General features: G+C 34.3%; 1 protein-coding gene across 2 annotated transcripts in view; it reads right to left on the bottom strand.

Annotated features, from left to right (window-relative positions):
• Positions 1–16,914, bottom strand: part of COL4A5 (collagen type IV alpha 5 chain) — a 224,922-nt gene that overhangs the window by 165,356 nt on the left and 42,652 nt on the right. The window lies entirely within an intron of this gene.

Here is a 16,914-nt window from a genome sequence, read left to right as displayed (position 1 = left end):
AAATATCCATTTGGGGGAATTAAAAAAAAACTTCCTTACTCTATGCCCAATATCCTTTTGGATTTTTCTCAAATTATTTTGTTTCCAGTTTTTCTCCCCACCACTCGAAGACTATTCATCCCTCCTTGATCCTCTGGTTCCATTCCTTTCATGACACTTATCCTACATAGCTATTCTAAAACAGCCTAATTAGGAGTTCCCTGGTGGCCTAGCAGTTAAGGACTTGACATTGTCTCTGCTGTGGCCCGGATTCAATCCCTGGCCCAGGAACTTCAGCATGTCATGGGTGCGGCCAAAAAAATTAAAATGTTAAAAACTTAAAAATAAAACAGCCTATGTAAACTTTCACTTCTAATGATCTTATCTTTCTTTCCACAATATTATTAGAAGGGTCAATACTAGCTCTCTACCTATATACATGCACCTTTTTGAAAGCCCTCTATTTTTGTTTTTTGAATGTTTAAAACTTATAAGCTGTCACATACGTTTCTTTGTGCAATACCAAGTAGAAGGTAAAGAGTTTAGGCAACACTTCTAAACTGTTACCTACTTAATTTTTTACGCACCTGATGAAGTAACCATAAATTTTCCAACTATTTCTTAAGACAGTGAGCAATAAAGGTTATTTCTTCATTGTCTTGGATAACAGGAGCAATCACAATGGATTACATGTTCTAAAACTCTTACTCTAGCCTATCATTGGCTACACTAACCAGATTTGGCCAGGTAACTCTTCAAAGTAATTCCTCTCAGCCCCTTCCCTGTCTCAAATAGCTTTAAAAATTCAAGACAAATTCTTCCGGTGTCTGACATTAGGTAGCCTTCCACATTCTAAACTAAAGTTGATGAAAAAAAAAATAATGCATTTTGCTGTGAAGATTTTTATTTTTTAAAGATGTTGAAAAAGGAGAAAAAAAAAAAAACAAACCAAAACCTGGACCTGGAGTTTCCATTGTGGCTCAGCAGTAATGAACCTGAAAAGTATCCATGAAGACACAGGTTCAATCCCTGGTCCCACTCAGTGGGTTAAAGATCCGGTGTTGCTGTGAGCTGTGGTGTAGGTCGCAGATATGGCTCAGATCTGTGCAGCTGTGGCTGTGTTTGTGGCATAGGCCAACAGCTGCAGCTCCGATTTGACTCCTAGCCAGGGAACCTCCATATGCCATGGATGTGGCCCTAAAAAAAAAAAAAGCAAATAGCAAATAATAATAACGATAATAATAATAATAAAACCTGGACCTGTTCCCAAAGAGTATAAGTGCCCCTTTAATCATTTGGCAATTCCCACAGGAGCCTGAAATACCGCACCTACTCAGACACCATTTAATGTCCTGCTGTTGGGGGAAAATTCTCAAATGTAAATATTGCTAGAATTTTAACTACCATGTAGTATTTTAGTAATTTCTCAAATTGCCTGTGACAGCTTAATAAATCCTTTGTTTTTCACTTCCCAAGAGAAAAATAGTTTAGGTTTATTTCCTTTCTAATTATAAAGTGACTTTCTCAGTCTGGAAATAAAAATACAAAAATACCAAAAACTATGAAAAGAAAGAAAAAAATTCCCAGACACCTAACATTTTTTTTTAAATACATTTTACTTCACATACCTAAACTTCATAACATTTCACGGACTCTGGTTATTGTAGAGAATTTGGGGGTTTTTTTGTTGTATTGTTTTGCTTTTTAGGGCCACAACTGCAACATATGGAAGTTCCCAGGCTAGGGGTTCGAATCTGAGCTACAGCTGCCAGCCTACACCACAGCCACAGCAGTGCAGGATTCAAGCCACGTCTGCAACCTACACCACAGCTCACAACAATGTGGGATCCTTAACCCACTGAGGGAGGTCAGGGAATGAACCCACATATTCATGGATCCTAGTCAGATTCATTAACCACTGAGCCATGAAGGGAACTCCCTCAGACTCCTAACATCTAAAATTGGACTGTGATTATGTATTGATGTATCTAATACCACAGATATATCTGTCAATATATCTATATCTTTCAGTGTGTGTGTGTGAATATGGCTGTGTATATTTATAAACATAAACATTTTATTATGTATGTATATAATCATATAGTTCAACATATATTAAATATTCATACACATATATGTATGTTTTCTAAAAAGAGCACTATAGTTTGTTTAGTTGTTTGGTAATAAGAAATCAATGATGGAAATATATTTAACAACCAAAATAGCAAATGTAGGGGATTGGTCACATATTGTACAGTATATTTACTCAAATGAACACTATGCAATTGTAAAAAAATCTTGTTTTTGTAAAATATGTAATTAAACAGGAAAATGCTCATGATATAATGCTAATTAAATAGATGCCATTAAATTTTATTGTAACACAAAGAAAAATCTAGGCCCAGATGGCTTCATTAGTGAATCTGAGCAAACATTAAATGAAAAAATAAATATCAATGCTACAAATATTCTCAGAAAATGCAGGAAGAGAACACACTCCATTAGGAAGCCTCTATTATGTAGATATAAAAACTAGACAAATTACAAGAAAATATAATTACAAATATTCCTCAAGAACACAGATGCAAAAAATGTTTAATAAAATATTACTAATTTGGATATAGTGATACATAAAAAGGCTTTTATAACTTTTTCAGATAGGTTTGTATTCCCAAAATGCAAGAGTGACTTAATCAAAAAATCAATAAATACGATCTTATTAACAAACTGAAGGAGAAAATTACATGTTCACTGGACAAAATTCAATACCATTCATAATAAAAATCATCTCCAAACTAAAAATAGAAGGAAAACTTCCTCAACATGATCATCTACATGTTAAAAAATACATCTAAACATTATATTTAATAATGAAATATTGAAGATTTTCTTTGATTGAGAACACATTAAAATATCTTCTCTCACCATTTCTATTCAGCAATGTGCCATTTTCTCTAGCTGTTGCAATAAGAAAAGAAATAAGAGGGTAAGAAAGCAAAAAGATTGGAAAGGGAAAAATAAAATGGTGTTTATTTGAAAATGACATGATTGCTAAATGTAAAAAAGTCCATCGTGTAAACAACTGTGAAATATAAGTGAATTTTTTGATATCACAGTAGAGAAAGTAATCATAGAAAAATGAAACTAATATTAAGTCAATTATTATACAATTAAAACAATTTATAATGTTATTTAGTCATAAATTAAATAGAGATGAAGTTAGTGAAAGATGTATAATACCTATACAATGAAAATAATAAAATATTGCCGATAAAAACTGAAATATATATATATATTTTGGCCACATCCATGACATGCGGAAGTTCCTGGACTAGCAATCAAATCCAAGCCATAGCAGTGACCTGGGCCACGGCAGTGACAATACCAGACCCTTAACATGCTGAGCCACCAGCGAACTTCAAAAAGTTCTAAAATAAATGGAAATACATGTGAAGTTCATTTATTAGAGTCTAAATACTGTTATAGACTTTTCAGAAGTTGAGCCACACATTCAATTCTACCCTCACTAAAACCCTAGGAGACTTTATTTTAGAAATGGACAAATTGATTCTAAAATTTATATGGAAATGAAAAGGGTATAAACTATTCAAACTAATATTGAAAAGAGGAAGAAAGTTGTAAAACTTCCTCTATCCAATTTTAAGACTCACTCACTATAACACTACACAACCAAGACAGTATAGTATTAGTGAAAGGATAGATCAGTGAAACAAAGTGGAGAATCAAAAATTAGTTACACAGAAATAAAATCAAATGATTTCCAAAAATGGTACAAGAAAAGTTTCCTGGGAAATCTTTCCAATAAATTTTGTTTAAGCAGTGTGGGATGGAAATACTATAAAACTGGATTGTGATGATCATTGTACAACCACAAATGTAATAAATTCATTGAGTAATAAAAAAAAGACTTCTATATTTCTTTAGAAAGAAATGTTAATCTCTTATCTTGCGTTATTCAAAAAATTACTTCAAGATCAATAATAACCTTAAATATAAAAGACTATTTTAAAACTTGTAGAAATAAAATAAAATAACCTTTGTGAGCTTGGTACAGGAAAGTATTTGTTAGACAAGATACAGAAAGCATAAATACTTAAAAAAGATTTCATAAAAATTAAAAACTTCTCATCAAAAACACCGTTAAGAAAATGAACAAACAACCAACAGACTGGAAAAACACTTTTGCAAAACATATACAGTAAAGCATATACACAATATATAAAGAATGGTTAAAATGTAACATTAAATGATGTTTTTAGCTTTGAGATATAGAGAACTAGAAAGCTGTTACTCCTAAACTTGCCACAAGAAAAAACCAAGATGAAATAGAAAAGATGAATGGACCAATCACAAGAACCGAAATTGAAACTGTGATTAAAATACTTCCAGCAAACAAAAGTCCAGGACCAGATGGCTTCACAGGCGAATTCTATCAAACATTTAGAGAAGAGCTAATACCTATCCTTCTGAAACTATTTCAAAAAATTGCATAGGAAGAGATACTTCCAAACTCACTCTATATAGCCACCATCACCCTGAGAGCAAAACCAGACAAAGATACCACAAAAAAAGAAAATTACAGGCCAATTTCACTGATGAACATCATTGCAAAAATCCTCAACAAAATACTAGCAAACCACATCCAACAATATATTAAAAGGATTGTACATCATGATCAAGTGGGATTTACCCCAGGGATGCCAGGGTTCTTCAATATCCACAAATCAATCAGTGTGATACACCATATTAACAAACTGAAGAATAAAAACCATATGATCCTCTCAATAGAGGCAGAAAAAGCCTTTGACAAAATCTGACAGCCACTTCTGATAAAAACCCTTCAGAAAGTGGGCATAACAGGAACCTACCTCAACATACAAAAACCTACCTCAACATATATGACAAACCCACAGCTAACATCATTCTCAATGGTGAAAAGCTGAAAGAATTCCCGCTGAGATCAGGATCAAGAAAAGGATGTCCACTCTCACCACTTCTATTCAACATGGTTTTAGAAGTCCGAGCCACAGCAATCAGAGAAGAAAAAGAAATAAAAGGAATCCAAATTGGAAAGGAAGAAGCAAAACTATCACTATTTGCAGATGACATGGCACTATACCTAGAAAATCCCAAAGGTGATATGAGAAAACTGTTAGAGTTCACCAATGAATTTGGCAACGTCATAGGATACAAAATTAATACACAGAAATCGACAGCATTTCTATATACTAACAGTGAAAGATCAGAAAGAGAAATAAGGGAAGCAATCCCATTTACCATCCCATCCAAAAGAATAAAATACCTAGGAGTAAACCTACCTAAAGAGACAAAAGACCTGTACTCTGAAAACTATAAGACACTGTTGAAAGAAATCAAAGATGATGCAATAAATGGAAAGATATACCATGCTCTTGGATTGGAAGAGTTAATATTATCAAAATGACTATACTACCCAAGGTAATCTATAGATTCAATGCAATCCCTATCAAATTACCAGGGACATTTTTCGCAGAACTCAAACAAAACATTTTAAAGTTTGTTTGGAAGCACAAAAGACCCAGAAAAGCCAAAGACATCCTAAAAAAGAAAAATGGAGCTGGAGGAATCAGGTTCCCAGACTTCAGACTATACTACAAAGCAACAGTCATCAAAACCGTATGGTACTGGCACAAAACAGAAATATAGATCAGTGGAACAGGACAGAAAGCCCAGAATTAAACTCATACACCTACAGCCAACTAATCTATGAAAAGGAGGCAAGAATATACAATGGAGAAAAGATAGCCTGTTCAATAAGTGGTGCTGGGAACACTGGACAGCCACAGGGAAAAGAGTGAAATTAGAACACTCCCTAACACCATACACAAAAATAAACTCCAAATGGATTAAAGACCTAGATATAAGACCAGATACTATAAAACTCTTAGAGGAAAACATAGGCCAAACACTCTCTGACATAAACCACAGCAACATCTTCTCAGATCCACCTCTTAGAGTATTGACAATAAAAACAAACAAATGGGACCTAATCAACTTAAAAGTTTCTGCACAGAAAAGGAAACCCTAAACAAAACAAAAAGACAACCCACAGAATGGGAGAAAATCTTTGCAAGTGAATCGACTGACAAGGGATTAATCTCCAAAATTTATAAATACCTTCTGCAGCTCCATACCAAAAAAACAAACCCCATCAAAAAATGGGCAGAAGATCTAAACAGACAGTTCTCCAAAGAAGACATACAGATGGCCGAGAAACACATGAAAAGATGTTCAACATCACTCATTATTAGAGACATGCAAATCAAAACCACTCTGAGGTACCACCTTACACCAGCCAGAATGGCCATCATCCAAAAGTCTACAAACAATAAGTGCTGGAGAGCGTGTGGAGAAAAAGGAACCCTAGTACACTGTTGGTGGGACTGTACATTGGTGCAACCACTGTGGAAAACAGTGTGGAGATTCTTCAGAAAACTAAACATAGAACTACCATTTGATCCAGCAATCCCACTTCTGGGCATTTACCCAGAGAAAACCACAACTCGAAAAGACGCATGTACTCTGATGTTCACTGCAGCACTCTTTTCAATAGCCAAGACATGGAAACAACCTAAATGTCCATCGACAGAGGAGTGGATCAAAAAGAAGGGGTACATATACACAATGGAATATTACTCAGCCATTAAAAGGAAAGAAATACTGGCATTTTTAGCAACACAGATGGACCTAGAAATTATCATGCTGAGAGCAGTCAGTCAGAAAATTTGAGACACCAACATCAAATGCTTTCACTGACATGTGGAATCTGATAACAGGACAGAACAAACTTCTTTGCAGAACAGATACTGACTCAGCAGACTTTGAACAACTTAAGGTTTCCAAAGGAGACAGTTCGGGGAGTGGGGGGATGCGCTGGGATTGTGGGATGGAAATCCTATAAAACTGGATTGTGATGACCATTGTACAACTATAAATGTAATAAATTCATTGAGTAATTAAAAAAATAAAATAAAATGAAAAAAATCCCCATTATCAAAAAAAAAGAAAGAGAGAAAGAGAAAGAAAGAAAGAAAGAAAGAAAGAAAGAAAAAAGAAAGAAAGAAAGAAAGAAAGAAAGAAAGAAAAAAGAAAGAAAGAAAGAAAGAAAGAAAGAAAGAAAGAAAGAAAGAAAGAAAGAAAGAAAAAGAAAAAAGCTAAGCAAGTTGCAGATTAACAACTTTTCTTGGACTTATCACGGATAAAAGAGATCACAGGGGAAATAATGAGCCCAAACCTTTAGAGAGAAACAGGTTTAGAGCATTTGATTATCTGGGGATGACAATACTGAATGCCAAAGAAGCAGGTAAGAGGATTAAATTAGAGATTTTAACTAATGCCAATCCCAAGCAGGGACTAGCATAAGTGTGAAACTTCTGGGAGCTACACAGAGATGTAGCCCTTTCCAACAAACTCATCAGGCTTTCTGGGAGGAATACAAAATGATAAGTCACTTTAGAAAATAGACTGTTAGTCCTCCAATTAATTAAACAGAGTTACCATATTACCCACATATTCTAATTCTAGTATATGTCAAAGTTAAATGAAAACATGCATTTACACAAAAATTTTTGTGAACATTTTTCTTATCAGTATTATTTATTACAGCCCCAAATGAGGAAACAACCAACATGTCCATCAACTCACAAACTGAGGAACAAAATGTGGTGTGTCCATATAATGAGATATGATTAAGTGATGAAAAGGAATGAAGTACTGATTTATCTTGTAACATGGCTGAAGTTCATAAAAATTCAGTTAGGTGAAAGAATACAGTCACAATAAAGCATATATGATTTCTTTTGTATTAAATCTTCAGAATAGTCAAATTTATGGAGAGAGAAGTAGATTAGTGGTTGCCTAGACCTGGGGGATTGGGGGAAAACAGTGACTTACTTAGAATAGACATGAGGTTCCTTTATAGGGCAATGAAAATGTCTCAAAATTAGACTGTGGAGATAATTGTATGACAATCTATGAATACATTAAAACACTGTTTTGTATGTTTTAAATGACTGAATTATAACTCAATATATCTTTTTATTAAAAAAGAATGACTATCAAAAAATTAAAGTTGTAGCAGCAATACTAATTTTTGACATCATAGTCTTCAATAATAAGAGATATTACCAGAGATAAAAAGAACACTACCTAATAATAAAGGGGTTAATTATCCAAGAAAGCATAACAATATTTATGTGAGAAAGCCATGAACCATAGAGCTTCAAAATACATGAGGCAGGAGTTCCCGTCGTGGTGCAGTGGTTAACAGATCAGACTAGGAACCATGAGGTTGTGGGTTCGGTCCCTGCCCTTGCTCAGTGGGTTAACGATCCGGCGTTGCCATGAGCTGTGGTGTTGGTCACAGACGCAGCTTGGATTCCACATTGCTATGCCTGTGGTGTGGGCCGGCAGCTGTAGCTCCAAACGGACCCCCTAGCCTGGGAACTTCATAAACTTAGGTAAAATGAAGCAATTCCTAAAAATCTACAAATTAACATAACTCACCATAAATGAAACAGATAACTTGAATTGTCCTGTAACTATTAAAGAAATTGAATTCAATTTTTTAAATCTTCTGAAAAAAAATCTATGCCCAGATAGTTTCATTAGAAAATTCTACAAACATGTAAAGAAGCAATAATAACAATTTTAGGAGTTCCCTTGTGGCAAAATGGGTTAAGGATCCAGTGATGTCACTGCAGCAGCTCGAGGTTGCTGCTGTGGCACAGGTTTGATCCCTGGCCTTGGAACTTCCATATGCTACAGGTGTGGCCAAAGGAAAAAAAAATAACAATTTCATATAATCTCTACTAGAAAGTAGAAGGAACACTTTCCATCATTACACTAACATCAAAACCATATATATATATATATATATATATATATATATATATATATACAGTACACAAAAATAACATTAAAACCCAACATCCCTCATCGATACAAATTCATAAATTCTCAATATTGTATTAGCAAATTGAAGCCATCAATATACATAAAGAATAATATATTGTGACCAAATGGGACATTTTTCAGGAATGCATGAAATACTTCCATATTTGAAAACCAATCAGTGTAATCCTATATATTAAGTCTAAACAATAAAAATTTCATTAAGTAAAAGCATTTTAAAAAATAAAATATTCATAGTAAAAACCTAATAGCTAGAAATAGAGAAATTCTTCAACATAATAAAAAGCAACTATAAAAATACATAGTTAATATCATATGTGGTGGTGAAACACTGGATGTTTTTGTAAAGAAACTCTTATTCACAACTAAACTGGAAGTCCCAGACAGAAGAGTGAGAGAAGAATACATATAAACCACATAGATTGGAAAAGAAGAAATAAAAGTGTCTCAATTTACACACTGCATGATTTTCTATGTTTAAAAAAAAAACAATGAAGCAACAAAACATCTTGTAGAACTAATAAGTGAGTCTACCAACATTGTATCATAAAAGGATAACTGCAATGATCAGCTTAAATTAATGTAAATTCAAAAATGGAAAAAAGACAATATCAATTGTATATTATATACTGGCAATGCACAATTGGAAAGTGAAATTTAAAAAAATATAATTGGAGTTCCCATTGTAGCTCAGTGGTTAACAGATCCGACTGGGAACCATGAGGTTGCGGGTTCGATCCCTGCCCTTGCTCAGTGGGTTAACGATCCAGCGTTGCCGTGAGCTGTGGTGTAGGTTGCAGACGCGGCTCGGATCTCGCGTTGCTGTGGCTCTGGTGTAGGCCGGTGGCTACAGCTCCAATTCGACCCCTAGCCTGGGAACCTCCATATGCCGTGAGAGCAGCCCAAGAAAAAGCAAAAAAAAAAAAAAAAAAATTTAAATTAAAAATTAATAAAATCATTAACAACAATTCCAAAAAATAAAATACTTTGGTATAAATCTAACAAATTATCAAAAGACTAATATGCTTTTTAAACATTTTTACCACGAAATGCTCATAAGAGAAATTAAAGAGAATATAAGTACATGGAGATATATTCTACGTCTGTTGATTGGAAGAAGCAACATAGTAAAGATGTCAATATTACCCAAATGAAACATGCATTTGATATAATTCCAATAAAAACTCAGCAGAAATTTTTATAGCTACAGAAAGGTTAGTGTTAAAATTTACATGTAAAAACAAAGTAGAATAAACCTTTTTAAGTACAATAAATTAGGAAGAATCCCACTAAAGGATTTTAAGACAACGAAAAAGTTACAGTAATCAACAGAGTGGTACAGATGAAGGGATATACACATAGATCAATGTAAAAGAAGAGTCAGGAAATAAAACCATGCAAATATGGTCAAGTGATTTTTTTTTTTTTTTTTTTTGTCTTTCTGCTATTTCTTGGGCCGCTCCCACGGCATATGGAGGTTCCCAGGCTAGGGGTCGAATTGGAGCTGTAGCCATCGGCCTACGCCAGAGCCACAGCAACGTGGGATCCGAGCCGCGTCTGCAACCTACACCACAGCTCACGGCAACGCCGGATCTTTAACCCACTGAGCAAGGGCAGGGACTGAACCCGCAACCTCATGGTTCCTAGTCGGATTCGTTAACCACTACGCCACGATGGGAACTCCGGTCAAGTGATTTTTAATAAAGGTACAGAAGCAATTCAATGGAGAAAGGGTAGTCTTTTTTTAAACAAATGTTATTCAAACCATTGGAAATACAATATATAAAAACATAAACCTTAAATGAAATTTCACATCTTAAACAAAAAAAAAAACACAAAATGGAAGGAAAATATAAATGTACATTCTAAAACTACAAAGTTTTAAAGAAAATATAGAAGAAAATCTTCAGATTCTTCTACAATAAAATCTCACACATACAAAAATACCTAAAGAAAGCACATTCCATAGAGGAGAAAAATGATTGTATTTCATCAAAATAAAAAATTTCTTGAACTATGAAAAACACGGTTAAGTGAATGAATTGAAAAGCTAAAGATTGGGAGTTCCCATTGTGGTGCAGCGGAAACGAATCCGATCAAGAACTACGAGTTTATGGGCTCAATCCCTGGCCTTGCTCAGTGGGTTGATGATCTGGCGTTGCTGTGACCTGTGTTGTAGGTTGCAGATGCGGCTCAGATCTGGTGTTGCTGTGGCTCTGGCGTAGGACAGCTCCAATTGGACCCCTGGACTAGGAACCTCCATATGTCCGGGTGTGGCCCTAAAAAAAAAAAAAAAAAAAAAAAGAAAGAAAGAAAGAAAGAAAAGAAGAAAAGCTAAAGATTGGAAGAAATTTTGAAAATCACACAGTAAACAAAAGATTTATATCCCAAGTATATAAAGAAATAGAAAAAAACTGAACAGCAAGTAAATAACAGCCCAATTTTAAAATAGGGAAAGGACTTGAACAGATACTTCACAAAAGAAGTTACACAGAGAAGCATATAAAAAGATTTTTAACATCAAGAACGATTAGGGAAATAAAAACTAAAACCTTTAACATTATGAACAATTGGGGAAATTAAAACTAAAACCAGGATGAAATTTCACTACAAAGGAGATAATAATGAATGTATGAATAATTCAGTTTCTCTACATCCTTGTCAGCACTTGGTGTCACGATTTTTTATTTTAACCATTCTTATACGTACATAGTGATAGCTCATTGTGGTTGTAATTTGCAGGTCCCTAGTGGATCATGACGCTGAACATAATTTCAAGTGCTTAATTGTCATCTGCATATTTTTCATGTAAGATGTATGTTCATATCTTTTACCCAATTTCTAATTGGATTCTTTGTTTCTTAATGATGAGTTTTGAGAGTTCTTTATATAGTTCAAATACAAGTTCTTTGTTGAGTATGTGCTTTGCAAATATTTTTGCCCAGTCTATAGCTTGTATTTCATCCTCTTAATAAAGACTTTCACAGAGCAAAAGTTTTTAATTTGGGTGAACTCCAATTAATCAGCATTTTCTCTCTTGATTTAAGCTTTTGGTATCAAGTGGAAGGACTTTTCATCTAGCCCTAGGTTCTGAGGATTTTCTATTTTTTTCTAAAAGTTTTAAAGTTTTATTTTTACATTTGATTCCATGATCAATTTTGCAATAATTCTTTAAAGATAAGAAGTTTGGGTCAAAGTTCACCTTTTTGTGCATGGATGTCCAATTGCTCCAGCATCATTAGTTGAAAAAGCTATCCTTCCTCCATCAAATTTCTTTGGCTCCTTTGTCACAAATCATCTGAGAATATTTGCGTAGGTCTATTTCTTGACTCTCTTCTGTTTCTTTTGTCTATGTGTCTATCCCCCTACTATTAACACAGCTACAGTGACAAACTGTAGCTATACAGTAGGCCTTAATATCAGGTAGAGTGATTCCTTCCACCTTACTTTTGTCTTTAAATATGCATAACTGAGTTTTTAAGCATCTTGTTCTAACCCAGAGCCTGAACACATCAAGTATACATTTATCTAAGTAAGTTTTCATCCTTGAAGACATTAAGTTCAATCATGAGAGTAGTGAGAATGGGAGAATGACAAAGCTTAATTTTATGTTAATTGTTAGAAAATTGGTATTATTTCTGCAGTATGGAATCTGCCATTCATATATCTTAATATATTTAAGGCATTTAGAGAACATGTGAGTGACTCATGTACATAAAATGCTGACTTATAAGAAAATCCACGTGTTGGAGTGAAATTTTTCTTTAGAATAATAATTTCGAGTAACTCAATCATAGGCTCTCTTACACCCTGAAGCAGCATCTTATTTGCAATCTCCATAATGCTATATCTGGACTTACAATTTCTGCAAAACTATATACAGAACTCAGGATTATAACAGTTTAGTTCAAAATTAGCCCTAAATATAGCCACAATATAGCCTGTGCTTAAAAGTTAATTTATAAAAACAAGAAAGAAGTGCTATAGATGTAAATAGTAGCAACTTGTCTTCTTATGAAGAATTTTTTTTTAAATTATTTTCTGAGCATGAGTCAATACCAAAATAAACCAAAAAGTAAAGAAAGGATAGTCACAATTGAATACTGCATCTTTAGGTATAGCTTCAGCCTATTCCTCGAAAAAATAGTAATTTACAAAACAAAAGTGAAAACTGACTACAGTGGCAAAGAATATTTAAACTATACCATTCTTTGCATCAGTACTATGTTGGAGATACAAGGCAAGCCCTATAAATGCTGGTTAATCTCCCATGCAATTAGGGAGCTCCCTCTAGTGAAATATGGTACTTTATTTGAAGGCTATGTAGACACAAGGATTAGGTCCCTATAATCCCTGGGTAGCAGAGAAACTATATGGTACACACATTTATTCTTTTTTAAGAAAAACAAAGTTAAACAACCACATATCTATTCCTTTATGATTTCTACTGATGACATGATTCACCAAAATAAACTATGTAAATAAAAGCTAACATAGAAAAACACCACAAATTGGGTTGTTGCTTGTTCTCTTGCTGTTGAGTTGTATGAGTTGTTTGTATATTTTGGAAACTGAGCCCTTGTTGGCTGCACTGTTTGCTAATACTGTCTCCCATTCAGTAGGTTGCCTTTTTATTTTCTTTATGGTTTCCTTTGCTCTGTAAAAGCTTGTAAGTTTGATTGGGTTTACTTTTGTTTTTATTTCTATTGCGTTGGGAGGCTGACCTAATAAAATAATGGTATTAATGTCAGGGAAGGTTTTGCCTATGCTCTCTTCAAGGAGTTTTATAGTGTCATGTCTTAAGTTTAAGTCTTTAACCTATTTGGAGTTTGTTTTTGTGCACAGTGTGATAGTGTATTCTAATATCATTGATTTAAATGCAGCTGTCCAATTCAGGAAACCTAAATAGATGTTTCTCTGAAGAAGACATAAAGATAGCCAACAAGCACATCAAAAGATGCTCAACATTGATAATTATTAAAGAAATGCAAATAAAAACTACAATGATGTACCACCTCACACCGGTCAGAATGGCCATCATTAATAAGTATATAAATAACAAATGCTGGAGAGAGTGTGGGGAAAAGGGATCCCCCCTATGCTGTTGGTGGGAATATAAATTGGTACAACCACTAGAGAAAACAGAATGGAGATTCCTCGGAAAACTAAAAATAGAATTACCATATGATTCAGCAATCCCATTCCTGGGCATATATCTGGACAAAACTATAATTCAAAATGACACATGTACCACTATGTTCATAGCAACACTATTCACAATAGCCAAGACATGGAAACAACCTAAATGTCCACTGACAGATGAATGAATTAGGAAGATGTCGTACATATACACAATGGAATACTACTCAGCCATAAAAAGGAATGAAATCATGCCATTTGCAGCATTATGGATAACACTAGAGATTCTCATACTAAGCGAAGTCAGTCAGAAAGAGAAAGACAAATCTTATATAACTTATATGTAGAATCTAAAATATGGCACAAATGAACATATCTACAAAACATAAACAGATTCACAGACATAGAGAACAGATTGTGGTTGCCAAGGGGGAAGGGAAAGGGAGTGGGATGGACTGGAACTTTGGGGTTAGTAGATGCAAACTATTACATTTAGAAAGGATAAGCAATGAGGTCCTACTGTAGAGCCCAGGGAACTATATCCAATCTGCTAGGATAGACCACAGTGGAAGGTAGTATTTTTAAAAATGCATATGTATGTATATCTAAGTCACTTTGCTATATAGCAGAAATAGGCACAACATTGTAAATCAACTATACTTTAATAAAAAAAATTTAAATCAACTGGCCATAAAAAAGAAAAATACCACAAAGAAGCATCTTAATCACTAAATTCAAATCTCCAAAGAATGCTTAATTAAGAAAAAATTAACTGATCTGTGCACTATCCCAGCATATTTCCTAGATGCTTACTACTAGAGTTATGAAGCAATGAAACTGTTATTTTTATCTGTGAAACCATTCTTTTCCCCATTCTACTCAAATTGCTTTCTATGCACGAAGGATACTTAGTTGATAAAATTGATAGTCTTTTTCCCAAAGTTCTCTATTTTCTAATTAACATAATCCATAAAATGGATGCCCAGTTCCAGACTCATTTACTGGACTCCCCTCTACCCTTGCTCATAAATATATCTTTTAAAAAATTCCTCCTCCTTTTGCTACGTCTTGATAGGTATTAGAGGTCTACAGTTTAAAATGGTATTAACTAAATGATCCATTTTAAAAATAGTTATACAATAGTTTCTTTATAAAATGAAACTGATAGTCAACTGTACTTAACATAATATTAAGCTAAGTAAAGTGCCCAGTAGAAGGTAAAAGGGCGACAGTAAGACTTTTAAAACTGGGCTATTTAAACCAACTATAATGGAAAAAAATAAAAATCATTTTAAAAAATTGGGCTATATACTTAGAAGAAAGGTAAATAGAGCAAAACCAGATACTAATTGGGAAAGGGTTTATACATACTATTTTATCTAGTCACAGAACCAAAAATCCTGTAGAATACTCAATTTCCAACATTTGAGCAAAACTCATCAATTTACTCATAAGAAATAGGTTAGCTTTTACATATCACAGTAAGATAGAATGATAACCAAAATTTAATTATAAGTCATAATGCAATAAAAAGACAAGGTATTTTTAATACTTTCTATCTCTATAAAAGCATATTTTACTAATAAATTGGAAGCTCCATAATTGTATTAGATGTTATTAATCCATTTCTCTCATACAATGAACTATACAGCAAGTCAAATCTCTCCCACTCAACAATCTCTATCCTTCTTTCCCACCTTTGATGATGAATGTCACATTGTATTTTTTATATTTTTTTGTCTTTTTGTCTTTTAGGGCCGTACCAGCAGCATATGTAGGTTCCCAGGCTAAGGGTCCAAACGGAGCTGCAGCTGCCAGCCTACGCCACAGCCATAGCAACACGGGATCTGAGCCACGTCTGCGACCTATACCACAGCTCACGGCAACACTGGATCCTTAACCCACTGAGCGAGGCCAGGGATCAAACCCAGTTCTCATGGATGCTAGTCGGGTCACGACGGGAATTCCCACATTATATTTTTTTTTAAATAAAAACATCCTTCAAAATGGACCAAAGACCTAAATATAATATCTAAAATGATAAACTGTTAGAAGAAAATATAAGGAAAAAACTTCATGAATTACAATGGATTTAGCAACAATTTCCTGGATAGGACACCAAAAACATAGGCAACAAAGCAAAAGTAGATAAACTGGACTATATCAAAAGTAAAAATTTCTGTACATCAAAGGACACAATCAACAGAGTGAAAAGGCAACATATGGGATGGGAAAAGATGTGTGCAAATCATATCTGATAAGGGGTTGATTAATATCCAGAATATATAAAGAACTTTTAAAACTCAACAACAAAAAAACAATGGCCCACTTAAAAATGGAGAAAGGGAATTCAAGGCATGGCTCAGCAGCTTAAGAACCCAACATAGTGTTTATGAGGTTGGGGGTTCGATCCCTGGCCTCACTCAGTGGGTTAAGGATCAGGCGTTGCTGCAAGCTGCAGCGTAGGTGACAAATGCAGCTTGGATCCTGCATTGCTGTGGCTATAGCGAAGGCCACAGCTGCAGCTCTGATTGGACTCCAGGCCCGGGGAGCTTCCATATGCTGCAGGGGCAGCCCTAAAATGAAAAAAAAATGGACAAAGGACTATTCAATAGACACTTCTCCAAGGAAACAGAGAAATGGCCAAGAAGCACATAAAAAGAAGATGCTCAACATCATTAACTGACAAGCAAATGCAAATCAAAACCACAATGAGATCCCGCATCACATCAACCAGGATGAATGTGGAGAAACTGGAGTCTTTGTGCATTGTTGGTCGCAATGCAAACTGGTACAGTTGCTCTGGAAAACAATTGAGCAGTT

This window comes from Sus scrofa, chromosome X (genome assembly GCF_054392235.1).
Source record: "Sus scrofa isolate SSC_HxYL_T2T_F1_AM1 chromosome X, Sscrofa_HxYL_maternal_Yorkshire_Landrace_v2.0, whole genome shotgun sequence".
NCBI lineage: Eukaryota > Metazoa > Chordata > Mammalia > Artiodactyla > Suidae > Sus > Sus scrofa.
This window is presented reverse-complemented; position numbering and strand designations above follow the sequence as displayed.